Source organism: Ochotona curzoniae, unplaced genomic scaffold (assembly GCF_017591425.1).
Source record: "Ochotona curzoniae isolate NIBS_2020 unplaced genomic scaffold, NIBS_Ocur_1.0 scaffold_4506, whole genome shotgun sequence".
In the NCBI taxonomy this organism is placed as follows: domain Eukaryota; kingdom Metazoa; phylum Chordata; class Mammalia; order Lagomorpha; family Ochotonidae; genus Ochotona; species Ochotona curzoniae.
Genome location: NW_024467119.1, coordinates 54,277,638 through 54,290,642, shown reverse-complemented (window position 1 = coordinate 54,290,642; position 13,005 = coordinate 54,277,638).

Below are 13,005 nucleotides of genomic sequence, written 5' to 3'. Positions count from 1 at the left end.
AGAGGGAGTGGCACAAGTAACTGCAAGCAAAAAGTTGTGTACCAACTGTGATAAGTAAAATCACATTGTATACCTGTGGGTGACACAGCTTAGAAACCTGCCCCAAGGAGAAGAATCTGATAACTAGAAGTACAATGATCAAGAGCAAAAGAAGACACACAGGCAAAATGAATAGTACTGAAGACTCCTCTATAACGGAGCAAAACCCTATGCCAACCTCAGAGTTCACTGAGGAAGTCAGTGAGAAAATGGGGGACACAAAATTCAGAAAACTCATTTTAAAGCTTCTGATCAACAATGAGAAGCACATACAAGAGTTCGAAGAATTTAAGAAATATGTTAAACAGGAAACCACCAATAATGCAAATCAAGGCTGATATATCAGAAACTAAGAACACAGTAGAGCAAACTAAAAGTACAGTGGAGAGTCTCCAAAATAGAATGAAGCAAGCAGAAAAAAGAATCTCAGAATTGGAAAATATTTCCTGTCACCAGGGGAAACAAACAAAAAGCTGGAAGCAGAGGTGGATCAGGCCAAAAAAAGTATTCAATAATTGAAAGACACTATTAAAAGGCCAAATGTAAGAATTATGGGAGTCCCAGAAGGTGCAGAAAGAGAAGCTGGGTTTAAAAATGTATTTAATGAAATAATAAGAGAAAATTTCCTTCGTCTAGAGAAAGAATTGGGAAACAAGATCAAGGAGGGGCACAGAACAACCAAGAGGCTTTACCAAAAGAGATCACCAAGACACACGATAATCAGGCTTTCTTCAATCAAACATAAGGAAAAGATCCTTAAATGTGCTTGTGAAAAAAAACCCCAATTGATATTTAAAAGAATGCCAATTAAACTCACAGGAGACCTCTCACAGAAAATTCTACAGTCAAGGAAAGAACAGAGTGACATATTCCAGATTCTAAAAGAAAAAAATTGTCGGCCCAGGATAACATACCCAGCAAAGCCCTCCTTTGTCTTTGAATATGAAATAAAATTCTTCCACAGTAAAGAAAAGTTAAAAGACTATGCCTCTTCCACACCTGCCCTACAAATGATACTGAAAGATGTTCTCTTGACAGAGAACAAAACCAAAGGCAAATATGAAGAACACCCCAGCAAAATAACAACAGAAGATTAAATCAATGAACAACCCATTCCTAAAATGACAAGACCAAATTACCACCCATACATATTAACCCTGAATGTAAATGGCTTAAGCTCAATAAAACATCATGAATTAGTAGACTGGATTAAAAAACAAAACCCATCTATTTGTTGCCTACAGGAGACATTTCAGTAACAAAAACCAGTGGAAACTATATCTCACGGATTTTGATTTTTTTGTTTTTGTTAGTTTCATCTCTTCAAAGCAGCTTCTTCTGATTAAATTCTTCAATGACTCATAGATCATATGGTTACATCTTTTTATTCAAGAAGATTCTTGATTTTCTTTTTCATTTCTTCAGTGACACATTAGTCATTCAGTAGCATGTTATTTAACTACATGGTGTTGTTTATTTCTTTTTTCTTTCTGATGTTGATTTTGTTTTGTGTGTCATTTCATTTAAGAGGATGTATAGTAGCTGTGTAATGGAGACTTTCATATCTAGCAACATGTTATTTAACTTCATGGCATTGTAAATTTCTACTTTCTTTCTGTTTTTGATTTTGTACTGTGACTTTTCGTTTAAGGGGATGTATAGTAACTATGAAATGGAGACTAACATCCAGATGTGAGGATACAATATAATATGCATCTCTACTTCCAGACAAAGTTGGACTTACAATGAAACTCTTTACTATCTCTTGACAATAGGATGCTGGGCTCTGCCATTATCCATGCCCACAACGATGGACATATGATTGTGTATGAAGAATTATAGTAATGACATCAGGGAACTAAGTGGGGGAGGATTGGGGAGGGAATAAGAGAAATCCCATGAGCCTTTTAAACTGTATTATAAAATAATAATAGTAATAATAATAATAAAGATTTACAAAATTAAATAAATAAATAAATCTTTTTGAAAAAAGCAAACTGAAAAAAGATCCTACAATTGTGATTCTTCACTTTCACTGCCCTCAAATCTGCGGGCAGTTAGTATTATTTTTCTTTTTTTCAAGATACATTTATTTATTTGAAATTCAGAATTACATAGAAAGAAAAGAGAAATAAAGCTCTTATTCACTGGTTCAGTCCTCAAATGGATGACTCAGGGTTGAGCCCGACTGAGCCATCTGATTCTCCTGTGTGAGTGACTGGGCCCCAAACATTTGAGCTATATGCTACTGCTTTTCTGAAGCTGTTACTAGGGAACTGAACTTGGAAGTGGAAAATCTGGGACAGGAACAAATGCTCATTTGGAATGCCAGTGGCAGCAGGAGGCAGCTTTCTTGCTATGCAACCATATCAGCCCCTGGTATCATTTTTAATCTCACTACCAAGCCCTGGTTTATTCGCATTTCCATTTTCTGAGATGAATATTCTTTCTTCTCATATCCTTTTCCCTCTTCACCACTCTCAATTGATGATTCATTCTGCTAGTTCTTTGAGGACGGCAGGATTATTCAAAAGAAGCAATGCATTAATCAGTGCATCTCTACAAATATTAACTAATTTTCCAATTCCTTCCCTTTGAAAATAAAATCTTTTCACGGCCAATCTTTCGAACTCTGTGTGGGACTGTACCTTCTCCTGGATTCTCTACTGTGATTTTCTTACATGTATTTTCATTGTAAGCTTCTCTTTTTCTATTAAGTGTTACAATTCAGCTACAAGTTGTCTATTATCTATTGAAAATCCATCCCTTGACTTCGAAGTTCCTAATTGCTACTGCTCCGCTCATAATATTCTGTTACAGCAAAAAAGTTTTTTAAATGTTATTTTTCTTCCTGTGTGTGCTACCATGCCTCCTGTATTTCCTGCTCATATTTAGAATAGTCACCCAATGAATTAGCAGGGAGAGTTTAATATAAAATATTAAACATCAAGAAGAGTAACAATAGGATCTTTTAAAAGTTGGCATGATATTCTGAGACTGATGGATGATATTCTTGTCCATTGAAATCACTCTAACAAAAATACAGCAGACAGGAAGTTGATAAGCAACCTAAATTTATTTTTTGAGGTTTTGGGGAGTGAGAAGTTCATGGTCAAGGTACTGTCAGATTTAGTATCTAGTGAAGACCTTGTACCTTGTTCACAAATGACAGCTGAAGAAGCTCAAGCCTCTTCCATAAACATGTTTTCATGACTTAATCACTCAGCTAAGATCCCCATATTCTACTATCATCACCTTGGGGGGTTAGAATTTCAATAAGAATTTTGGAGGGACAAAACAGAGAACACCCAAATTAGGATCGACTTGGGAGGGATGAAGTTTAGGTTTGTTGGAAAAGGGAAGTTGCAATGAATGACAGAAACATTCGCTGGTTCTTCTGGAGGCTAGGTTCACAGATGTTCTGATGGAGTGGAGATATCAGAGTAGCAGGAGGCAAATGCTGCATATCTTGACTAGATGATACCCTTTACTGAGAGAGCTTATCGTTATGTTCATTATAAAGAATTGTTTAAAGGAACACTGAAAAGTACATTTGGAGCTAAAAGGCAATGTAGTAAGTTGCTACCACTCCTTACTTTGTTCAGGATTTAGCACACCTTTTTCTTTTTTCTTTTTTCTTTAAAATTTTGAGTCTTATGGTATGATTCCATAGGGCCTGGGATTTTCCCCCATCAAAATTCCTATTCCCTGATTCTCCCCATATTACTGCAGTAGTAGAGTCCTTCATAAGCAGTCGTAAGATCATCAGTCTGTTACTTAAGTGTGCCCTGACATTGCTGTACAGACTTTTAAAGTTTACAAATTGATGTTTTTTTCTGTTATGGAAAATTCCTATTCTTATTTTATCAGGTAGTACCATTTATTCATTAAATTTATGCTATCTTTTTAACACATAGATATTTTACCTCTTCTGTATTTCTTATTTCATTCTTTCTAGGTGATGGAAGGCAACACGGTATTAGATCTAGAATTTACTTACCTGTTAAAGAATTCTGGTTGTACTGCTGTGTTCATTTCCTTGGATCAGATTCTTGAAAAGACTCACTGCATGCCACAGGATCTGTTCATACTGAAAACAGTGAATGTGTTTATCATTTCATGTCCTACTGTTGTTGGATGAGAATTTCACTTGCCTTATATTCTTGCTAACATTAGGGAAACAAATTAAGAGAAATGGCGCAGGGAATGTGAGAGAACAAACAATAAACATGTGTTTCCGCTCTGGCCACTGCTTGGTTCCAAACGACAACTGTTGGCTCACTCTCAGCAGTCTTTCTTCCAAGTGTATACTTCATTTCAGGGCTGTTTGTCAAATAGGAAGATGAGTCTTTTCATCTAGCCTGAGGTAGGTAGGGATAGGACTCAAATTGTGAATCAGGAGCCAAGAATGCTGGCCATCACTGTTGCCTCCAAGTATGGTTCATGGATTAAAGTCTGCCAAATAGGAATTCACCCTGTTCAACATTGCTCATTATTCTGCATGGAAACTTGATGTACTCTCTCTCACCAGGACAATGAAGTGCCAGTGTAGAAAGCAAAGATTTCGCAGCACAAATGGGAACTGAGGTACTATCAGGCTATGTTGGCTGCAGGGGTGGAAACATATGGCTCAGGATCCCAGACACAGCCGATGTGTAAGTGCCAAATGCTATGATTTAATATTGGAGGGTCTGATGTTGAAATATCAACTTCTCAAGCACTTCAGACTTTCTAGAAAGCACAATTATCTCCTCTGCATAAGTTCCTACTCTTATTAGTTTATACATAGCTGCATGGAATTTCCAACCCATATTTTTTCAGGAATATCACATGCCAAACACTGCGTTGGGTGCTTGAGAACAAATAAATAATGAATGTCCTACTGTTATGGATCTTTTCTCCAGGGAGAAAAGCAGAAGTAATAAAAAGGAAAAGCTTGGGTGCAGTGTTCTTGTACACTGGATTGAATTGCTGCTTTGGGATCTTGGCATTCCAAATCAGAACCCTATTTGAATTTTGACAGCTTTGTTTCCCATCCAGTTTCTTGCAATTGTGCCTAGAAAAGCTGTGAATGATGACCCAAGTATTTGTGCCCCTGACACTCATGTGGGAGAACAGGAAGAAGTTATATCCACTGGGGAGTAAACCAGGAGATAGAAAAAATGCATGTGTGTGCTCCCTCTTTCTGTCATTTTGCCTTTCAAATAAGCAAAAAATATTTTAGAAAACCAATATTGTCACAAAATGTTTAGAGAGACACAGTGGTGCACATGAGAAGGATATTAGCTGAGAAGGCAATTGTGATTTGAACTAAGAATTTAGTGACAAGATAAACCTGCCATGTGGTGACCAAGGAAAGCACAGATCTAGGCACAGACAATGTTGAGGATATAGGCCCTATAAGAGGAAGCATCAGTATGATTGATATGAAGCAGATTTGGAAGTTTACACAGATTCCTGGAATATGGACAGATTTATAGGCAATTGTGTTAAACTTGAGCTTATTTTAAATATAATGAAAAACCATTGTAGACTTTCATCAGGATATGGCATAATGTGATTTATCATTTTTATTTTAATCATCTTGACTTTTTGAAGAATAAAGATCATAGAATAAAGATTTTGGAAAATGGCTAGCCCCAAACTTTTATTAACTAGTTGGACTCAGGGTCAGTTACATTGGTGTGGAAGAAAATGTTAAGCAGCTGGATCTATCAGAGTAGACTGACATGGATTTATGCAAGTGATGGCTTTGGAACAGGAGAGTCATGGGAAGGTTAGAATGAATATGGAATGATCACAGGGATGATACCTCAATGTTGGTCTCAGAGAAAGATCTCCAGACCCAGCTTTTGAACCTGACCCAAACCCAGTATAAAGTGGGAGAAGGATCTTTTTTTTTTTTTTAAGATTTATTTTTTTAAATTTTTATTGGAAAGGCAGATATACAGAGAGGAGAGACAGAGAAGAAGATCTTCCGTCCGATGATTCACTCCCCAAGAGAGCACAACGGCCGATGTTATGCCGATCCAAAGCCAGGAGCCTGGAGCCTCTTCCGGGTCTCCCACGCGGGTGCAGGGTCCCAAAGCTTTGGGCCGTCCTCGACTGCTTTCTCGGGCCACAGGCAGGGAGCTGGATGGGAAGCAGGGCTGCCGGGATTAGAACCGGCGCCCATATGGGATCCTGGGTGTGCAAGGCATGGACCTTAACCACTGCGCCACCGCGCCAGGCCCGAGAAGGATCTTAAAAACATTCTGTGAGATGCTGGAATGCAGACATCATTGTTCGCTGCTGGGGGAAACAAATGTGATGTTGGGACTTTGACATTCTCTCTGCTTTCTTCAGGGGTGCTGAGTTCTACTCTTTAAGAATGAACTTGAGTGATTCTCTGGGCAAATACAGTACACCTCAAGATGGTCTCTGAAAAATGTCCAGCGAGAGAAAGGGGGTGTAGAAGAGCATGTTAGAAACTAGAAACCAAAATCCATCTGACATCTAAAATGGCAATGCTGGGGAAGCTCTTCCATGACCCCTCACTGTACTTGGGCCAAAGACAAGGTTTTCATCTTACATAACGAAGGCCCCACTTACCCCCTCTCCTTCATTCTGCCTCCTTTAAGCTGCATGAGGGTGTTTCAAAATGTTCATGCAAAAATGGAATGAAAAGTAGGGTCTTCAGTGCAAAACAGCTAAAAAATTCAAATTCTTTTCATAAGGCTTATTTTCCATGAACTTTTAAAGGACCCTTGTGTGCATGAATTACAGTTTTGTTATTGTGTACAAATAAGCTTATCTTTCAAGTCTGTTTTCCTGTGAAATTATAAAAGTATCGATACACAAACCGGCTATATGGATTCTCTGCTAGTCCTTCATATGCAACTGGGTCTTTTTTTTTTTTAACCAGTCATTTTTTGATATGTTGTCTCTTTTACCCAGATACTCTTTTACCTCTGTCTTTGTTAACTTCTCCTCATTGCTTCAAATTTCACCTTTGAGGCCACTTTCCCAAGCATGAGTTCTTTATGCATCATACTTCGACGTTACTTGCTCCTTATGTATGCTTTCACAGCAGCTGAAAGAACCATTTTCTCACAGTACCTAACACATTGGAATTGTATATTGCTTAGTTTCATTCCTAGTAGAATGAAAGCTTCAGTCAAGAGCAAAGGTTGAATCTGTGCCGTATGCCCTGTTGTATTCCTAGGTTTTGCCTTAGTTGTTGGAAATTAGCAAATGTTTAAAAATATATATGGAAGAAAGCAAAGGTAGTACACTTAAAAAGGATGGAGGAAAAGAGGTTACATTCTAGGAGTGAACAGCAAACAAACAAACAAAAAGCAAAATGAAAGTGACTCTTCCCTGAGTATACAAGATTCTTGCTAATGAAATGATTTTGCCATCTCTTTGATTCAGCTTCCAATAATCTCCTTGTTCAAGTTAAAAGAAGCTAGAATGGTATCTCCCCTGCCCAGAGGAAGCCTATCTTAAGGATTTATCATTCATGTTTTCAAGCAATATATCTTGAACATTTTATTTTGTGGAGTCTGCTCTGTTTAATAGAGAAATAAATAAAACAGCTTCTGCTCTCAAATGGCTGGGAGTTTAGTTATGAGGAAGGAACATGTAAAAATGTAACTTTAAATGATTCAATTTGTTAAGGGATTGGCCATTACATATAAATTGTATGTCTTCAAAACAAATAAAATATTCATTTAGATCAGTCAGGTGCTTTTTTCTCTCGGTACACATATACAACTCATCTCAGGTTCTTCTTGAAGTAACCCTAGGAAAATATGTGCACATTTCTTTGGAATTGTTACATTTTTTTTTTCTGAATCCCTTGTCTCTTTTTTTTTATACCGAGGATCTCCTTTAGTGCAGGGAAATGGACTGCTTTGGTGCTGTAAACCCTTTTACAAACTCCTTCTCTCATATGCTTTCTTCATAAAACCGCTTTTCCCAGCTACATTTGTACTCAATTATGTGAAGTATTTGGCTTATATTCTACCCAGTGCTCCCATCTTAATTAAATATCAACTTTAGATGGAACACAAGTTAACCAAATTACCACACAAACCATATACATGAAATAAAAAAAATAAAGTTAGAAAACAACTTGTTGACTCCATCCTAGCTTGCTGATGGAATCACAAACTATTGCAGCCACTTTGTAAGGAGGGTTGATAGTTCTTCAAAATGTAAAATTAATGTTACTGTATTACTTAATGATTCCATGCTTAGATGTATACCTACCAGGGCATTCACATGAAAAATAAATGTTAGTGATGGAACTATTATAATAGCTAAAAAAAAAACAAGTGATGAATGTGAGAAAATTTTGGAGACTCATATAACGGAGCATTATCTGGTAATAAAAGACTAAACTGGTAATAACTGCTGCAATATGGATGTAGCTTGAAAAAATCATGCTAAATGAAAGTCAAAATACCACATATAATAGGATTCCATTTCAATAAAAATACAATAGATTCTCAATTGTCAGGGATAAGAGAAGAAGATATGGAAAGTGATTTTCATGTGGAAGGAATTTCTCTCTAGAGTGGTGAAAATACTCTGAAATGGAATACCTATGTTGGTTCCATAACTGTGAAGAAACCAAATCTCATTGAATTATATGTCTCCAAATGGTAAATTTTATGATATATGAACTCTGTCTTAATAAATTTTTATTTTTCTTTCTATTGTTGATTTTGTATCATGACTTTTAATTTGAGGGGATGTAGAGTAGCTGTGAAATGGAGACTAACATCCAGATGTGAGGATGCATTTCTGCTTCCAGATAAAGATGGACTTACAATGAAACTGTTTACTATATCTTGACAATAGGATTCTGGACTCTCTGCCATTGTTCATGCCCTCAATGATGGACATATGACTGAGTATGAAGAACTATATGTTAGTAATGATATAAAGGGGGGGGAGAGAATTGGGGAGGGGATAAGGGAATATGGAACTATATCATAAAATGATAGCAATAATAATAAAATGTAAAAAAAATTTAAAAATGTGGTAATTGTATCTTGAAATGCAGGTGCAATGTTGACTTGGCAGAATTGAATAATGTCAGTTCCTTCTCTAATCAAGCAACTATGGCTTCAGATTTCATCATGGCTGGGTTCTAGAATACCAGATGAATTTCCCTGACATCTTTAAAAAAGTTAATATTATATTGTTTTGCATGAAATAACTCAACTCTAGTTAAATGGATGAATCATATACAAGGAAAAATCACTATAATTTCACTACCAAATATGCTCAATTTAGTTTTCAAAAAATGAAAATCAAGTTTAAAGTTTTTTTTTGAAAAATATGCTGCAACAATCACAGAAATTTTCAGATTCTCAAATAAACTCTCAGTGTAGCACTATAAAACATTTTGTGTATGTATGGAGTTGGAGTGGCAATACATTTAAAAAGTACATATATCTGTGAAAACAATATGGGGATACTGATAATTTCATACAGGTTTAATATGTACAAACAAGAAAGATACAGTGTTTGTAGAAAGACAACTGATGGGAGAAAGCATGTTGTACATGTTTAACAAATTTATTTTTTCAAATTCATCAAGAACAGGGTAAGGGAGCAATGCACATGATCCTGGAGAAGAAAATCACAGGGCTGGCATTCTTAATGGATTACTACTCCTTATTTCACATGTGCTCTTCACATAGCAGTAGTCAGCCTTACATTAAAATTAAACATTGTAGTGATCAAATAACCTAGCAAGTAGAGGTAAAGACAAAAGCAGGGAAAATGGAATTCAAGGGAAGAGATTAAAATCAAGGTAGCACCCTGCAGAGTTCAAATACAGTTTTGCATATGGTTATTGTTAACAAAACTGACTGAATGAAGATATATTCATGTAACATGGCATCAATGATTTTTAAGGTTATATTTAAGTGCTTTTGGGAATGAGGGAGAGTCAAGCAAGGTTGTAATGGAAGGCACAGAACTACTTGTACTTGCCCCAGATGTATTGATTTTCGGATTTGCTCCCTGAACAACTAAATAAGCAACTGAAGTGTGGGCACTGCAGCAATGAGGCCGACAGTCCTGTAGTCGTAAACCGGTAACTCAGCATTGATTCTCACCAGTATCTAGGGCAGCTTCCTATAGTGCAGGGCCTGAGAAATCTTTAATCAATACTTTATATGTTCTAAATAAGCCTGGATTCGTGATGTAAATTGATTTTCATCATTAAATGCACTGAGCTGTGATAAGGGAGATATAAGGGAGGCAGAGCCATTTTCCTCTTGTTTTTTGTTTGTTTACTTATTTCTCAAATCTATAATGGTCTTTCATTGCATAATTACAATATCACAAATTAATACTGTAATCTGTGATCTTATTCAGTAGCTGCATAACTCCTAGGGCTTACTAATCAGTCTGGTACACTGTTAATTTTTGCATAAACAAAGATACCATCCCCAAATCTTCTGATACCTTTGGTTTTGTTTGCTGTGACTTGTTGAAGCCAAGAAACTAAATCTGAGGCACGTTCAATGTCATTCCCTTCAAGTTAGTTAATCTTTCTGGGCCTGAGATACTGAACAAGCAACATTTGATCTCATCTACGCTCTGCAAATATATCTTTTACTAAGGGTTTTGCTAAATAAAAACCCTGACAAAGAAATGAATGTTCACAGTCCTCGTCTGATAATGGAGCCCAGTTCTCTGCTTAAGTACAGACAGCATTGTTGGTAACTGACTTCTTTCCATTTGTGCAGATTTTATTAACCAGGACCTCTTTTCTTCCCCCCTCAAGAAAACTCAATTCTACCTTATTGTGACTGAAGTTTCTTCACAGGGTGTTGCCCGTAATTGTGCTGATGTCAGTATTTATGGTTGCCTAGAATGATCTTTACTTCAAGGTAATGGGAGTTCCTGCAGCCTTTTTAATTTGCTAACTCTCTGTCTTCTAGCAATCTTTTTGGAGATGTGGGACTTCCTCCATAACTCTGTGGTTGATGGGAGATAACTTGACATTGGAGAATTTATGGCTTCATCATTCTGCTTTGTCGCTGGTATTGCAGCTACAATGAAATATTTTGAACCCTAGTTTTTCCATCAGTAGCTTCCTAATTGTTCACCTGTGGCAGAAGTAGTGGCTCATAGGTGCATTGCTTCTGCAGTGTCCTGGAGTCATTTTTGGGAGCTTACAGTCAATATCTAGAGCTGGCTCTTCTAAAGATTTTGTAGGCATTGATTTCCAACTTTAAATTCCTTTCCACTTGAGTTTGAGTTGCTACACTGAACACTCATATGAGGATCAGGACAAATGATTACTTTTTTTTTTTTTAAAGATTTATTTATTTGCATTTGAAAGGCTGATTTGCAGGGAGAAGTAGAGAGAGCAAGAGCAGGAGTGAGAGAGAAAGCCTGCACTCATTGCCTGGAAACATCATCCACTGCTTCCCTAGTGCCTAAGCAGGAAGTATATTGAAAGTGGAGCACCTGGAACACAAAGTGACACCCAAATGGGATGCTCTGCAGGCAGAGGATTAGTCTGCTACAATACTAACCCCAAGTGAAGTGATTAATTTCACAAATAAGGCAGTATAGTAATTGCTGAGTGTCACCTAGATTGTACCAAGCAATATAGAGAAATGATTCATGTTTCCTCTGTTTGACTCCAGAGAAAAACCCCACAGCCCTCAGTAACATAGCCAGAGAAAGAAAGGTGGATTTTGTTAGGACTTAACAAATTTAATTGCATGCAAATCTCTTGAATATGTGGGTATAATTTGAAAGTGCTCTGCTCATCATCCAAGTTTTTCTTCAGCAAAATAACCTGCAAACTTAGATTGACAATGGTTCTACTAAAAGAAATTTCATAGTCTTTGGGTGGAGTCATAGAAGTAGATGTGAAAAAGATAAATCCTATTTCTTGCATGCTTCACAAAGGGTACGATAGAAGAATGCTGCAGATCAATCAGCTTAATGGATATTATGTTAACTCCTATATTATTGGGGGGGTTTAGAAAAATTTGAGAGATGTTATATTTACTAAGATTATTTACTAACATAATGTAATGGCTGGTGAACTTCTAACAGTCTTCCTCAGAGTGCTAGATTGATAAATAAGAATAAAACCACATATGGGAAGCTGTTTAGACTAGACACGAGCTAGGGAGGCAGAAGAAGCTGCTGGTTCCTGGCCTTGAATTGAGTCAGCCCTGGCTGTAGTGATATCTGGGGAGTAAATTAGTGAATGACGGACCATTCCCACTCTCTGTCTCTTCTCTATTTGTAACATTACCTCTCAAACAAAACAAAACAAGCAAACAAAAAACTTATAAATACTCTAAAATGATGCTAGATCTCCCCTACAAAATTGCAAGTTTAAGGGTTTAATTTCCTTAAAGTCTTGCAGTGCAATATTTTTAAGATGTAATATATGAATAATTTAATACCTTTCCAAAACAAGCTCAGTTCCTTATCATCCATTTATCTTACTCTTTATTGTAAATTGGTTGTCCAGCCCTTATTCCATAGAGATTATTATTAGCCATGTTATCATGACTGTCTGATGACTAAGTTCATAGGCTATTTTTACGTTATTCTAATTCATTTGTTCATTTATAACGTTTTATGCTTCTGACATTTTTATTCCTTGTGCTCTTACACTTGTCTTCCTCCTACTGCATTTTTAGAACTATGACTTTTTTGTACACATTATTTTAAAGATGAGAACTGAGGAAAATGTAGGTTATAGCAAACATTGCAGGAATATATGGGGATGAAAGTAAAATAATAATTTGCAAATCTGACATGAGCATATCCATTAATAAATTCTATGACCATTATTTCAGACAGCTCTGAATGAAATTGCATTAATACATAAACAAACTGAAGAGTTTATTTACAAAATATATCTCTACTGTGTTATCCTCCAAAATGTGTTAAATGTGTTTTATGCATGGGAGGAAAGAAAATTCAAGA